The following is a 14694-nucleotide window of genomic DNA, read 5'->3' on the forward strand; positions in this document are numbered from 1 at the left end:
CTCCCCATCATGCCAGCCTTTAAACTCTACAGCTGGCTGTCTCTTAAAGTGAAAAACAACACTAGTGGAAAAAGCCAAGAAAAAACGTTTTCTTCCATAAAACTATCACTCGCTTTGCTAAAAGGTCTGGACAGTTTTCCTCTAGAATGTACATAATAAACCTTGGATCTGCCAGAAAAAAAACTGACATTGTAACGAAGCAAGTGAAAATATGTTATGTTTCGTGTTCTTGATTGAAACTTGGCATTCAGACAATGCCAAACCTATAAGAAAGCCCATACTTTCTGATGACAGCAGTCTTCAGCACCCAGGCCTTTGTGGGTAAAGTCTTACAAAGCTTCAGAGGCAATAAGAGAAAAGTATTACTAGGAATAATATGTGTCCAAGGTGGAGAGAAAGTGTACAGATGTCACGCTCTCCACCTTGTCCAATCAGAGAACGGTTGCATTCATTCAATAGATGCAAAGCATTCTCTGAATGGCACCCATGCTGAATGGCGGACCTCCTATGTTTAGAATGCATCAGGCTGACTGCTTAGCAACAGACTGGAAGTAATTGTGGATCACTTGAATGGTGGTGTTTACTTCTGTGATTTCCAGCTTCCAAGGCATTGGCCACATATGGTATATATTGTACATAGTTACATTGTTCCAAGCTGGACCAATGTAACTATATAGAAAAAATCAATACCTGGAATTCTTCTTTAAAACAAACCTGTGAGAAGGAATTTAATCCTAACAAACTGTCCTCTGGACACTACAGAAAGATTAAGCTTTGGGGGGCCCTAAAGCTGAACTCCAGGAATTTAACCACTTTGTATTAGGTGTTAATTAGGTGTAAAGTCCAATGAAGCAAATGCCTCCTCGTGGAGTCTCTCTTTAATTTGCAATTTTTATGGAGCACCAGGATCATAGCTATCTCTATAGTGCTCTGACGCTGGACTTTCTGGTCTCAGCTACTACAGCTGCAGAATTGCATGCACCCGCTGTGCCTGCCCTCCATTCCTCTTCCTGCCACAGAACGCTGGTGCAGCACCCTCTAGACCATAGGTGTCCAACCTTTTGGCTTCTCTTGGCCACATTGAGTGTAGAGAAATTTTCTCGGGCCGCCTATAAAATATATACTATAGTTAAGGTATATACGTAAAAAAAAATGCCGCCGCGCCCCCCGCACTAATTTAACTCAACTAGAGGATGATCAAATGAAATGGAATCAGTAAAACAGAGGTTTACTTCTTCTGAGAGATATCAAAGAAACGCTCTAACCTCCATGACCACTTCAGTGATTTGAAGTGGTCATGGTGGTAGGAGTCAGAAACACTGCACTTGCTGCCCCCCCCCCCCCCTCCCCTCCGAGGCAGCCTCTGCCTACCGTTACTTGGAAGCCACTGTGGCTGTGCCCCCAACCTGACTTCCTTCTTTCCTAGCAAGAAAAAAATTTGTCAGGGGGCAGTGGGCCGCATTGCCTGCGGTTCCGGGCCGCATGCAGCCCCCGGGCCACAGGTTGGACATGCCTGCTCTAGACAGGGCAGGGATCCTCAAACTACGGCCCCCCAGCTGTTGCAGAACTACACATCCATGAGGTATTGTAAAACTCTGACATTCACAGACTAGGCACGATAGGAATTCTAGTTCCCAAAAAACTGAATTGCCATAGTTTGAAGACCCCCTGCTCTAGTGTGCGCTACTAGTGTGAGAGTAGGAAAAAGCATATTTTACCCAGGAATAACCTGAGTCATTAAACTGGGTCAGGGTTACTAGAGGCCAGGGCTGGATGACCCATCCTGGAAGCTCTCTGGTGCCTCCCCCTGGTGCCTGAAAGGTTGAAGAACCTTCTAGAACTAGAGGGTGGGGTTTAGGAGGCTCTGCCATGAGTATTTATGGAGCCCCAGCTAATCCTCAGCAGTGGACAAGCAGGGCACTGGGACAACCCCATAAATAGACATGGGCCATGCCAGCAAGGGGAGTCAGGTGGAAAATGGAGATGGAGTGCTGAGCAGAGGCTATTGGTGGTCCTAGAGAAAACTCCTGCTGGGGAGGGGTGGTACCTCAGGCTAGGTTCTCAGGAAAGCTTGCCTGGAAGGATCCTGACACATGAGACTGTTGAATGATCTACTGTATGCCGGAGAGGTGGCAGGAAGAAGCAAGGAGAGACAGTGAGTAGCTCAGCACAGAGCAGGGACAGACAAGGGAAGAGGCTGCCATCTGCAGGCTTCTCTTGAAGACTGCATAGTGCTAAGTCTTCATCTAACCTTACCCTGGGAGGTCTCCATGTGTATGTGCCCATCAGGCAGGACTGGGGCAGAAAGTCAGTCGAGAGGACTGGGAGGAAGATCAGCCAGGCGTGGCTGGTGGAAGCCAGGTGGGCTAGCATTTTTCTGCAAGCAATTGGAGCTGTGATTAGTGGCCACAAGGAAACAGGAGGAATGTCATGCTGTTTGCTTATTGCACTACTTTGTCAAGGGGCTGAGAGTCCCTGTCTGTAATGGGTCTTTGCTGAACTAATAATAGAGACGGTTAGTTCCCTCAAGAGTGAGCAGCAGGTGCTATACTGGAAAACAAAGTTTGTGCATCCCATAATTCCCTACCCCATCCAAGTTATCAACCTCTAATTAAACATAAAAAAACAAGCAAGGACTGTTTTCTGTGTTGGAGTGTGTGAAGGAAATGCTATGTGACTGGCTGTGCAGCAGTGCGGACCCGGGACGCTAGCAACTTCTACGGGGGTTAGTGCTACACTTTGTATTATGTGAACTCATTCACAATACAAAACCTTCTGTGAACAGTGTAGATGAGGGGAGGGCAGCACTGCTGTATATTAGAAAGTAGTGTCTCTCCCATTAGAACTCTGGCAGTGTAGCAATAGCTGTACTCCCAGAGATTCTTAAACTGTCAAATATAAATAAAAGAGATAAGTCCACATGGCATACACCTTCTTGGACTTAACTCGCAGTATGCCAGCACATTTCATTAAAGCGGTAGTATCCCGCTTTTTGACACTTTTACCTACAGGTAAGCCTATAATAAGGCTTACCTGTAGGTACAAATAATATCTCCTAAACCGGCACGGTTTAGGAGATATTTACAGTGCATGCAGCCGCTCGCGCGAGCGGCGCATGCGCTCTGAAGGTCAGGGGGACCTTTAATTAAGTTGCCGGGAGCTTGCCGGAAAAATCACTCCCGCGCGCATGCGCGGGAGTGACGTCATCGCGGCTCCGGCCAATCATCGCGCCGGAGCCGTCTCTTCCGGCCAATCAGCGCGCCGGAGCCGCCGAACCCGGAAGAGACGACGAGGGACCTTGGCAGCGCCCGCAGCGATGTCCGGGGGTCCGTGTCGGGGCTTCGTTTTAAGGTAAGTTACACATAATGGGCTAGTATGCGATGCATACTAGCTCATTATGCCTTTGTCTTGCAGGTTTTTTTTTTTTTATTTTTTTTTTTTATAGAGTTTACAACCGCTTTAAGTGGCTGAATTCCCCCTCCACAGCCCCAGTAGCCTGACAGTAGCACAGGGCCGGCGGGCACTTGCCACCTGCTAAGTTCAGCAGTGGATTGCACACGGTAATCTGGACTAATGGTTGGCTGGGGTTGTGTTGCTGGGCAAGTGGGGCCCCCGGGTAATTGCCCAGCGTGCCCATTCGGTAAGATAGCCCTGAGTGCACCTCTAAGTACTTTCAAAAATGTCGTGAGATCAGTAAATTAAAGTAAAATTCCCCCACAGGTGCACTACAAAATAGTTGGGGAGCCATACTGTAATTCCTCTGTAGGAAATGCCACATATTGTGAAGGTAGAACTAAATACAATACTTTTTTCATTTGGGATAGATTAAGGGAAAGTTATAATCCCAGTCAGTTTTTTTTTTTTTTGCCATCTGTGTTCTATTGGGAGGATTTTACTTCACTTCCTGTCCCATAGCCAAAACAGGATGTAAGAGGAAATGCCTTCAAAGTGAGGGAATCCCTGGTTGCACCAGTCAACAGAAATAATTGGAAGGTTTTCCCTCCATTCCTGTTCTGGTAACAACCCAAAATGTTGCATTTTCTTTCACTTTCATTCTGAATGATTATGGTAAACAGGATAAATAGAGAGGATGAATCTCCCTGACGGGGGCACAGACAGCAATCAAAACCTGACAGGGGTTCTAATCCCTCTCCACTCTGTCCAAAACTAGAAAATAATTTTTGCCTTTAGTTATACTCTTGGCCTCTGATACCCTTTCATTGGAATAAGAGAAGCAAAAATGAGCAATTGCTAGACATAGAAATTCCTTTTAAAACGATAAACTTTCAATAATACATATTCATTAAAAAATATTATTTACAGTAAATATAAATCTTTAGCCAATGTTTATCCCTTTCAATAGGGAATAGGATAAAAGAGTTCTATATTCATATACATGCATACACTTTGATTCTATAGTATCAGCATTATAATAACAGTACAAACAATGGATGTAATTAACAATCCAATATAACCTTACACAAAAAAAAAAAAAAACTTTCCTTTCTGATTGTGAGTGCTGACTGTCTGCTGGTCATTTCTCTCCACAACTTCCCTGATTCCCTGCATGCTTTCTCCTCAACTGTTTACTTTCTATTTCTAAGAACTACATATCCCATGGTACCTTGCTGCCTGGAAACTGTGACTCCTGTACTGACTCCACCTCCTTAGACTCCTCTCAGTACCTCTGTAGTTCAGAAGGCAGACTCTGTGAAACATTTGACACAGCAGTGCTTACTCACAGGGCATAGTGAATATGTGTCACATGAGATATATATATAATTTTTTATTTGTTTATTTTGTATTTAAAGTGGTTATGAAGCCTCAAGGTCTTTTACCTTCATGCATTCTATGCATATGCTTCTGTGTGCAGCAGCCCCCCCAAAACAACTTACCTAAGCCCTATCTCCATCCACCAATGTGCACGAGAGCCTCGGCTCTCCAGGGACTCTCCCTCCTCATTGGCTAAGACAGCATCTGCTGGCAATCACAGCCAGTGAGCCAATAAGGAGAGAGACAGGTTGGGACCAAATCGCAGTTCTGTATGTGAATGGACACACAGAGCCCCCATTGCAAGCTGCTTGCTATGGGGGCACTTGGCAGGAGGAAGGGGCCAGGAGTGCTGGCGAGGGACCAGAGAAGAGGAGGATCGGGGCTTCTGCACAGAGGGGGTAAGTATAACATGTTTGTTATTTTTTTATTTCAATATCACTATCACTTTAATGATGTATGAATGATCACATAAAACTTCACTATATTACCAAAAGTATTGGGACACCTGCCTTTACACACACATGAACTTTAATGGCATGCCAGTCTTAATCCATAGGGTTCAATATTGAGTTGGCCCACCCTTTGCAGATATAACAGCTTCAACTCTTCTGGTAAGGCTGTCCACAAGGTTTAGGAGTGTGTCTATGGGAATGTTTGACCATTCTTCCAGCATTTCTGAGGTTAGGCACTGATGTGGACAAGAAGGCCTGACTTGCAGTCTCTGCTCTAATTCATCCCAAAGGTTTTCTATCGGGTTGAGGTCAGGACTCTGTGCAGGCCAGTCAAGTTCTCCCACCCCAAACTCGCTCATCCATGTCTTTATGGCCCACCCTTTGCAGCTATAACAGCTTCAACTCTTCTGGGAAGGCTGTCCACAAGGTTTAGGAGTGTCTATGGGAATGTTTTACCATTCTTCCAGAAGCTCATTTGTGAGGTCAGGCACTGATGTTAGACAAAAAGGCCTGGCTCGCAGTCTCTGCTCTAATTCATCCCAAAGGTGTTCTATCGGGTTGAAAACAACCCCACACCATAATCCCCCCTCCACCAAATTATTTATACCAGTGCACAAAGCAAGGTCCATAAAGACATGGATGAGCGAGTTTGGGTTGGAGAAACTTGACTGACCTCAACCTGATAGAACACCTTTGGGATGAATTCGATTGCAGACTGAGCCAGGACTCTTCTTCCACATCAGTGTCTGACCTCACAAATGCTCTTCTGGAAGAATGGTCAAACATTCCCATAGAAACATTCCTAAACCTTGTGGACAGCCTTCCCAGAAGAGTTGAAGCTGTTATAGCAGCAAAGGGTGGGCCAACTCAATATTGAACTCTATGGACTAAGACTGGGATGTCATTAAAGTTCATGTTGGTGTAAAGCAGGGGTGGGGAACCTTTTTTCTGCCAAGGGGCATTTGTGTATTTATAAAATTATTCGGGGGGCGTACAAAATTATCAACTTAAAAATGTGCCTGTTGTATTTGGTCAAACATTTAATTAACTTACCTCTAATGTGATGGCTGCAACTGCTTCTCTTTGGTGAGGTGTGTGATGTTAGCTGGTATTGATGATGTTGCTACTCGCAACTGGTTTTCCAGGTTTGCGTCGGTTAGTCTGGAGCGCAGTCATAGTTACATACATAGTTACATAGTTACATAGTAGGTGAGGTTGAATAAAGACAATAGTCCATCCAGTTCAACCTGTGTAGGTGTGTGTGGCCGTAATCATCTCACATACCCCTGAATGTTCTGATCCTTGAGATGTAAGTAAGTCGGCTCTTTGTGGTGGTAAGTTTTGATAGGAACTGCTGGTGGGTACAGCTGGCTGGTGCTGCTGGTGGGTACTGCTGGCGGGAAATGTTGGCTGGTATTGCTGGTGGGTACAGCTGGCTGGTACTGCCGGTGGGTACAGCTGGCTGGTACTGCTGTGAGTACTGCTGGCTCTGGCTGGTACTGCTGTGTGTGCTGCTGGTGGGAAATGCTGGCTAGCAGCTGCGCCTCGCTGGAGGAAGAGGCGATGGTTCCTGTATTGGTCACAGGCGGAGAGCATTTGATATCACTCCACCTGTGACTCACTCAGACTGTCGGAATGGAGTCAAAACTATACAGGAAGCATCAGCTCAATTCTGACAGATCAGCTGAGAGACACAGACTCAGCTGCACGAGGGGCCGGACCAAATGACTTTGAGGGCCGCATACGGCCCCCCGGCCATAGGTTCCCCACCCCTGGTGTAAAGGCAGGTGTCCCAATACTTTTGGTAACATAGTGTATGTGCCTTTTATATCTGCCTGGAGTTCAGCCTTAAGCTGGACCCATTTTCGCATACAATAAGAAAGAAAGAACAAAAAGTGTATTTCCTTTAAATCAAATGTATTTTTCATATAAAATCCCTGAATGGAGATGTCTGTGGTACATGAGATGGATTTCTCTCTGGTTGCAACTAACAAAAAAGAAAATCCCCCATGGGAATAAATAAGATTCTTTCCCTTTTGTACATGGAGTTATTTTGGCCGGGGATTGTGTGATCCCTCAGTGTGGAGGCTGCTGTGTATGTAGATCATGTCCGTCCGCCTCACCAAGCACCGTTTGTGGGAACGATTGGGAGATACAACACGTCTGGCTGATGTCTGTGCTGCAATAATGACCGGGGACAGAGAAGAGTGTCACCCACTGCGAGCATCCCCCCGGTATCAGCAGCCGGAGGATCCGGGGGGACAAGGCCCTACTGTATGAGGGCTTTGTGTACAGATAAAGGGTGTCAGACAGCAGCGAGAGGCGCACTGCCTGGGAGATGGCGAGCAAAGATGGAAGAATGTTCTGCAGCCATCTCGGCCGTTCTGTAGGTCAGAGGCATTGTATAGTCTTTCTTCTCATCCGCGGTTGCTAAAGATCACTGAGTAGTGTTGTTTACATCACAAACAAATCCTAATCCTAGATTTCCACATTATCTCCGTTACAATTGTAAAACGTGAGAGGGGCTTATTTCAAATTTCACATCCCAAATTACTGAGATAGAAAAGAGTGACGACTTTTGGCACAAGTAGATCTGAGCCAGAGAGGCGGCCTTGGAAAAAGTCACAGATCTGGTTCAGTTACAGAAGCTTAGCTTGGTCAGTGTCAGCAAACAAAGGGTGTTCCAAAAATGTAAGGAAAAGGGGAGCTGGCTCTGTACCCCTTTTCCTCATGGCATAGTGGCAGAGATGAGGTATTTGGCAGGGCTAGTTTTGACCGGTCACAGGATGAAGAAAGTATTATTGCTGTTGCTGGGGAAAAGGTTAGCTGACCTTTTCCCTGGGGTCAAGTGGCCTCCTGTCCCCGCTCAAAACTGGCCTTATCTCTGGGGAGATTAGTGTAGTTTACCTTTGTTTGAGGTCAGATCCCCCCCTTTCCCGCTCAAAATTCCCACCGGAATGTCAGCCAGTTCATTCCAGAACCCCTGGTATAGGGCTATTTAAGGGGGACCCTCTGAAGCCTGGGCTCAGCCACCTCAGAAATGGAGCTGTGGGGTCAGGGGAGGACCGGGCCAGGGGGCAGGGGGGCAATTGCCCCCTGGGCCACTCTGATGCCCCGTAAAAAGGCTGCACCGCTTCTGCCACAGACATGCCTAAAGGATTCCTGGTAAAGAGAAGTAAAAAGTCCCTGCTGCTAACTTACTGAGTGGGGGTTGAAGACAAGGACAAAGCAGGGGGCCTCCCCCCCAGCATGGATGGTGTAAACTGTGTCTGAGCAGAGGCCGGTTCCATGCCCCACTGGAGACTCTTCAGCCCCGGCCAGCCCCAACTGAGCTGTCCCAGCTCCCCCCAACCTCCTCCAGCTGGCCAGGTCAGGAACCCGGATTCAGCTGGTAAGTAGAGAGTATCTGGAGCAGGGCTTCAGCTTGGAATAGGGGTCAGGAGGAGGATTGGGAGAGTGGGAGAGGGGGGGTGGTGAGGGAGAGTGGGAGGGGGGCCGAGTCGCTGCACCATGGTCCTTGAGTTTGTACTTGCCCCCTGGGCCAAACATTGCCAGTCTGCCCCTGTGTGGGGTTTACCTCCCTCCCTCCCTCCCTTGTGTTTGTCGCGGCCAGTATTATTATTTGTTAGGGCACTTTCACACATACGGTCCGATCAGATCCGCCTGTCAGTTTTTCAGGCGGACCTGATCGGATGCCCCATGTATCCCTATGGGGCAGCGGATGTCAGTGGAGACATTACCGCTGACACCCGCTGCCATCCCATCCAATCCTGCCCATCAAATCTGGATGGATGGAAACCCTATTTTCCATCCGTCTGGCGGATCGGATCGGATGAGAACGGACAGGTGGTCCGTTCTCATCCAATCTCCCCATAGAGGACAGCGGGGATCTGACAGCTCAGTCTCTGCACACAGAGCGGAGACTGAGCTGTCATCTGCCTGCTCAGCGGGGATCAGCGCATCGATCCCCCCCCCCCCCATTGAGCAGAACGGAGTCCGTCAGCGGAACGGACAGGTGTGAAAGGACCCTTAGGGTCACCTTTGTGTAATGCAAAGGGTGACTTAATGGTTTAATGTTTTGATTTGATGATTTTGCAGTGATACCGTTTATTGTTGGATAAAATTATTTGAGTTCATTCTGTTTATTTTACAAGCTGGGTCGTAGTGGCAAGGTTGTTTGAGTGTTTTTGTATGCATTTATAAATGAATTGTTTATTTATGTTTGGTTGAAATAATAAAACAAATAATAAACGGCCGCGGCCTTATTTTTTATCCAACCCAATGTTGTGTGGGGTCTCATTACTTTTAGTTATCTGTTAGCAGTTTAAATTTTAGTTATAAGATACCTGTCTGCTATCCCATACAAAGCCCAACTGAACTTTCAATTTAAATTGTCTAAATACATTCCAACAACAGGCGCTCAAAGTTTTAGTGCCGGTCACACTTTAGCGATGTCAGATATTGCATGTGATTCGCACCGCACTGGTATGCAAATCACATGCGATGTCTGTGCGATGCAAATTCAGACATACAGATTGTATCGCTGAATTCGCATTGCATTCGGACCAAGGTCGTGAAGGGCCCTTTTTTTGGTCTGCACCAGAATCAGATTGCATGGGTGTTCACTGAATTGACAGTTCGCACTGCTATATGCTAACTGATAACTTTGTATTGACACTCCCAGTAGTTTGCATATGGCAGTGTGAACTGCCTGCAAGTCGGTGTGATGTGGGGACCCGCAGTGGATTCGCAGGGTTCCCGCATCGCACCAATGTGAACCGAGCCTTACAGTTTCTTCAGAATGCATCCACAACCTGAGCAGAAAGGGCTGTCCCCTGCCAGTGTGCTGCAGAGAAGGCTCTTCGCTCCCTGTGTGGAAGCAGTGGTTTCACTGCAGAGGTCCAACACATCCTCTGGTGGGTTAGGGTCGCTCCCAAAATGCACTTTGCTGATCGGAGAGATCTGGCTGTGACTCAGCAGGGGGCATATTGGACTTCTGCAGAGAGTAAGGCCGGGTCTACATATGCTGCGGCCAGGGTTTACAGCATGGGGTCCGGTGCATTCCTGTTTATTCAGGTACGAGTCAGGTCTGAATTTTTATCCTAACCACTTGCCGACCAGCTGCTGGAGGTATATGGCGGCAAGTCGGCAGGTTTACACGAATCGCCATACCTGTACGTCAGTTCACGGGAGGGTTCCTGTAGGTGCGCGCGCCCACTCGCCAGGGAGGAAGCCGAGGCGGGGGGCTGGCGGCTGCGATTGCCGCTGGGCACCCGCGAATGCCGCCGGGCACCCGCGATCGCTCCCCATGAAGAGAGAACGTGTAAAAACAGCAGACTGTTGTTCTCTCTGCTATCAACACAGAGCCCCTGTGTTCCTCCTATTTAGGATCGCAGGTGTCTGTGTTGATATTACAAGCCCACCTCCCCCCCCCCCCACAGGTAGAAAACACCCCCTAGGCTCACACTTAACTCTGATCGCCCCTGGTTTAACCCCTTCACTGCCAGTGTCATTAGTACAGTAACAGTGCATATTTTTAGCACTGATTACTGTAGTAATGTCACTGGTCCCCCCAAAAGTGTCACAAATGTCAGTTAGGGGTCCGATCTGTCCACTGCAATGTCGCAGTCGCACTAAAAATTGCTGATCAGCTCCATTACTAGTAAAAAAAAATTAAAAAAAATGACATAAATCTTCCCCCTAGTTTGTAGACACAATAACTTTTGCGCAAACCAATCAAAATACGCTTATTGGGATTTTTTTTTTTACCAAAAATATGTTGCAGAATACAAATTGGCCTAAAATTATGAAAAAATGTGATTTAAATTTTTTTTTGGGAATGTTATATAGCAGAATGTAAAAAATATTGTTTGTTTTTTTTCAAAATTGTCGCTCTTTTTTTTGTTTATAGCGCAAAAAAAAAAAAAAAAAAATCGCATAGGTGATCAAATACCACCAAAAGAAAGCTCTATTTGTGGGAAAAAAAGACATTGATTTTATTTGGGTACAGCTTCGCACGGCTGCGCAATTGTTTGTTAACTACTTGCCATCCGCGCTACAGCCTATATACGGCTGCAGCGCGGACTCGAATTTTCGGGAGGCCGTTTTTAAACGGCCTCCCAGTGACACGCCCCCCGCGCGCTCCCGCGAGCGCGCAGCGGGGAGAATCTGTGTCGGCCGTGTCCCTTGGACACGGCCGATCACAGATCGTGGTGAATGGCCAATCACAGCGGCCATTCACCACGTGATCGGATCATCCAATGAGAGATGATCTCATATGTAAACATATGAGATCATCTCTCATCGCCGGCGCTCCTTCCTCACACGGAGCCTGCAGTGTGAGGAAGGAGGGAGAGCTGCACAGCGCCAGGGACAAAGAGACATGTAATCAGGGCACTGATCACCAGTGCCCTGATTACTACAAGGTAAAAAACATACACAGTGCCCCCCCATCAGTGCCCACAGTGCCCGCCATCAGTGTCCCCATCAATGCCCACAATCAGTACCCATAGTGCTGCCAGTCAGTGCCCATCAGTGCCTGCTCATCTAGGCACTGATAAGCACTGACTGGCAGCACTATGGGCACTGAGTGTGGGCACTGATGGTGCTGCCCATCAGTGCTCATCAGTGCTGCCCATCAGTGCCACCCGTCAGTGTCCATCAGTGCCATCCGCCAGTGCCCATCAGTGCCGCCTCTCAGTGCCCAGCAGTGCCGCCCGCCAGTGCCGCCTCTCAGTGCCCAGCAGTGCCACCTCAGTGCCCAGCAGTGCCACCTCTCAGTGCCCAGCAGTGCCACCTATCAGTGCTCATCAGTGCCGCCTATCAGTGCTCATCAGTGCCGCCTATCAGTGCCCCCTATCAGTGCCACCTATCAGTGCCACCTATCAGTGCCGCCTATCAGTGCTCATCATTGCGGCATATTAGTACCTCCTCATCAGTGCCCATAAGTGCCACCTCATCAGTGCCCATAAGTGCCGCCTCATCAGTGCCCATCAGTGCAGCCTATCAGTGCCCATCAGTGCCGCCTCATCAGCGCCCTTCAGTGAAGGAGAAAAATTTATTTTCAAAATTTACTCACAGAAAATAAGAAACTTTTTTTTTTTTTTCAAAATTTTCTGTCTTTATTCTTTTTTTTTTGTAAAAAATAAAAAACCCAGAGATGATTAAATACCACCAAAAGAAAGCTCTATTTGTGTGAAAAAAATGATAAAAATTTCAAATGGGTACAGTGTAGCATGACCGCGCAATTGTCAGTCAAAGTGTGAGAGCGCTGAAAGCTGAAAATTGGCCTGGATGGGAAGGGTGTTTAAGTGCACAGTAGGCAAGTGGTTAAAGTAACGCAGTGCCGAATTGCAAAAAATGGCCTGGTCATTAAGGGGCAAAATCTTCCGGTCCAGAAGTGGTTAATTCGCACCTGAATCAAAACCAAAGACGCACAGGACCCTTCTTAAACTGCGAACCAGCTATATTGAGAGTCAGTCACACTCTCCTGTCATGCGAGTTGGATGCTGGGAAACCCACATCCAATTCATATATTTGTGAGTCCAGCCAAAGGAACCTTCTCTGCAGCATGTTGGCAGTGAAAAGGCTTTTAGTTTCACACCTATGCATTGTGCAGTGTGTTTGAAGATTTGCAGAAACAAACTACAGTCATTTAACATTAGTTCCTATGGGTCACGTTCACATCTATGCAGTTTCCACTGGTGTGTTTTTTGGAAAGCTGCAGGGACTTTTTTACATGCAGCACTGTGCATTTTTGGCTCCATAGACTTTAATGGAATCAGCATCAAATATGTATGCACAAAACATGAACGTACGTTTTTGGTGCATTTTCCTGCATGAGAATAGACACCTCCTCCTAGCAACATTAACACATTTCAAAAATGCAAAACGCATTAAAAATGCATAAAAAAATGCACATGAAAAAACTCAAAACGCATCAGAAATCAGGCCTTAACAACGCATTAATCGCACAAGCATAGATGTGAATATATACACAGACTGAGGCTTTTTAGTAATACAAACTATAAGACCTTGCATACCTAAATTTTGAGGAAGATGAAATGTTTTTAGCAGATTTAAACTGGGATCAGATGGGTTTTAACCACTTTACCACCGGAGGATTTTGCTGTCTTACGTCCAGGCCACTTTTTGCGATTCGGCTCTGTGCGACTTTAACTGACAATTGCGCGGTCGTACGATGCAGTACCCAAACAAAATTTACGTCCTTTTTTTCCCACAAACAGAGCTTTCTTTTGGTGGTATTTGATCACCTGTGCGATTTTTACTTTTTGCGCTATAAACAAAAAAAGAGCGTACATTTTGAAAAATTAACAATATTTTTAACATTTTTTTATATGAAATTCCTCCCAAAAAATATGTAAAAATAAAATTTTTTTAAAATTTTTGGCCAATTTGTTTTCTGCTACCTGTGTTTGGTAAAAAAAAATCACAATAAGCGTATTTTGATTGGTTTCCGCAAAAGTATTGCGTTTACTAACTAAGGGAAAGATTTCTGTCATTTTTGGTGGGTTTTTTTTTAACGAGTAATGGCGGCGATCTGCGATTTTTTTTTTGCGGGACTGCGACATTGCGGCGGACAGATCGGACCCTTGACTGACATTTTTGACACTTTTGGGGGTACCAGTGACATTACTGCAGTAATCAGTGCTATAAATATGCATTGTTACTGTAAAAATAACACTGGCAGGGAAGGGGTTAATTTTATTGGAGAGGGAGGGGTTAATGTATGCCTGGTGCTTACTAACGTGTGTGGGGGGGGAGGTGACTGAGTGAGCCAGGGACAGATCGGATGTCCAGCTATGCTGAACACTCCGATCTGTCACTCCCTGTCACTTAGGAGATCCGCCCGCTCTGTTTACACAGGCGGGCGGATCTCCAAACTAGATTCCCCGACGATCGGGGAAGAGCGGCGGCGATCGCCGCCACTCCTCCCCTGGCCCGACTCCCGCTGTGAATGAAAACAGCGGGAGCACGCCTCCGGCGCAGCGCGAGCGCCGCCTACAGGGGGAGGAGTCCAGCGACGTAGGTCTACGTCGCTGGACGATAACGAGCCAAAAGTGCAAAGTGGATGGACCTAGCATTTGATACACAATATTACCAAAAGTATTGGGGCGCCTGCCTTTACACGCACATGAACTTTAATGGCATCCCAGTATTAAGCCTCGTACACACGCACCAATTGTTGGCCGTGAATTTTCGGCCATGTCCGATCGGCAGATTGTCGGCTTGTTAGTATGATGCTTCCGACAACCGACTGCGACTTTTCAGCTGAACAAAATCTGGTGTGCAGGCTAGAAAATTTTTGTTGGCCGTCAACAGAACGGCCGATTGTTCTTCAGTCAGTACAGATTTCGGCAGACAAAAATCAGATGAGCAAGACTGGGCATGCTCAGAGAAGAAAAAACACACGGAAAGTAAACCAGCACATGACATCACTTCTGAAGTT

At 46.8% G+C, this 14694-nt stretch overlaps 1 protein-coding gene across 1 annotated transcript in view; it reads right to left on the bottom strand.

Annotated features, from left to right (window-relative positions):
* SYN3 (synapsin III) overlaps nt 1–14694 on the bottom strand; it is a 594890-nt gene that overhangs the window by 440400 nt on the left and 139796 nt on the right. The gene's annotated exons all lie outside the window — the stretch shown is intronic.

Source organism: Pelophylax lessonae (assembly GCF_965119305.1).
Source record: "Pelophylax lessonae genome assembly, chromosome: 4".
Lineage (NCBI taxonomy): Eukaryota > Metazoa > Chordata > Amphibia > Anura > Ranidae > Pelophylax > Pelophylax lessonae.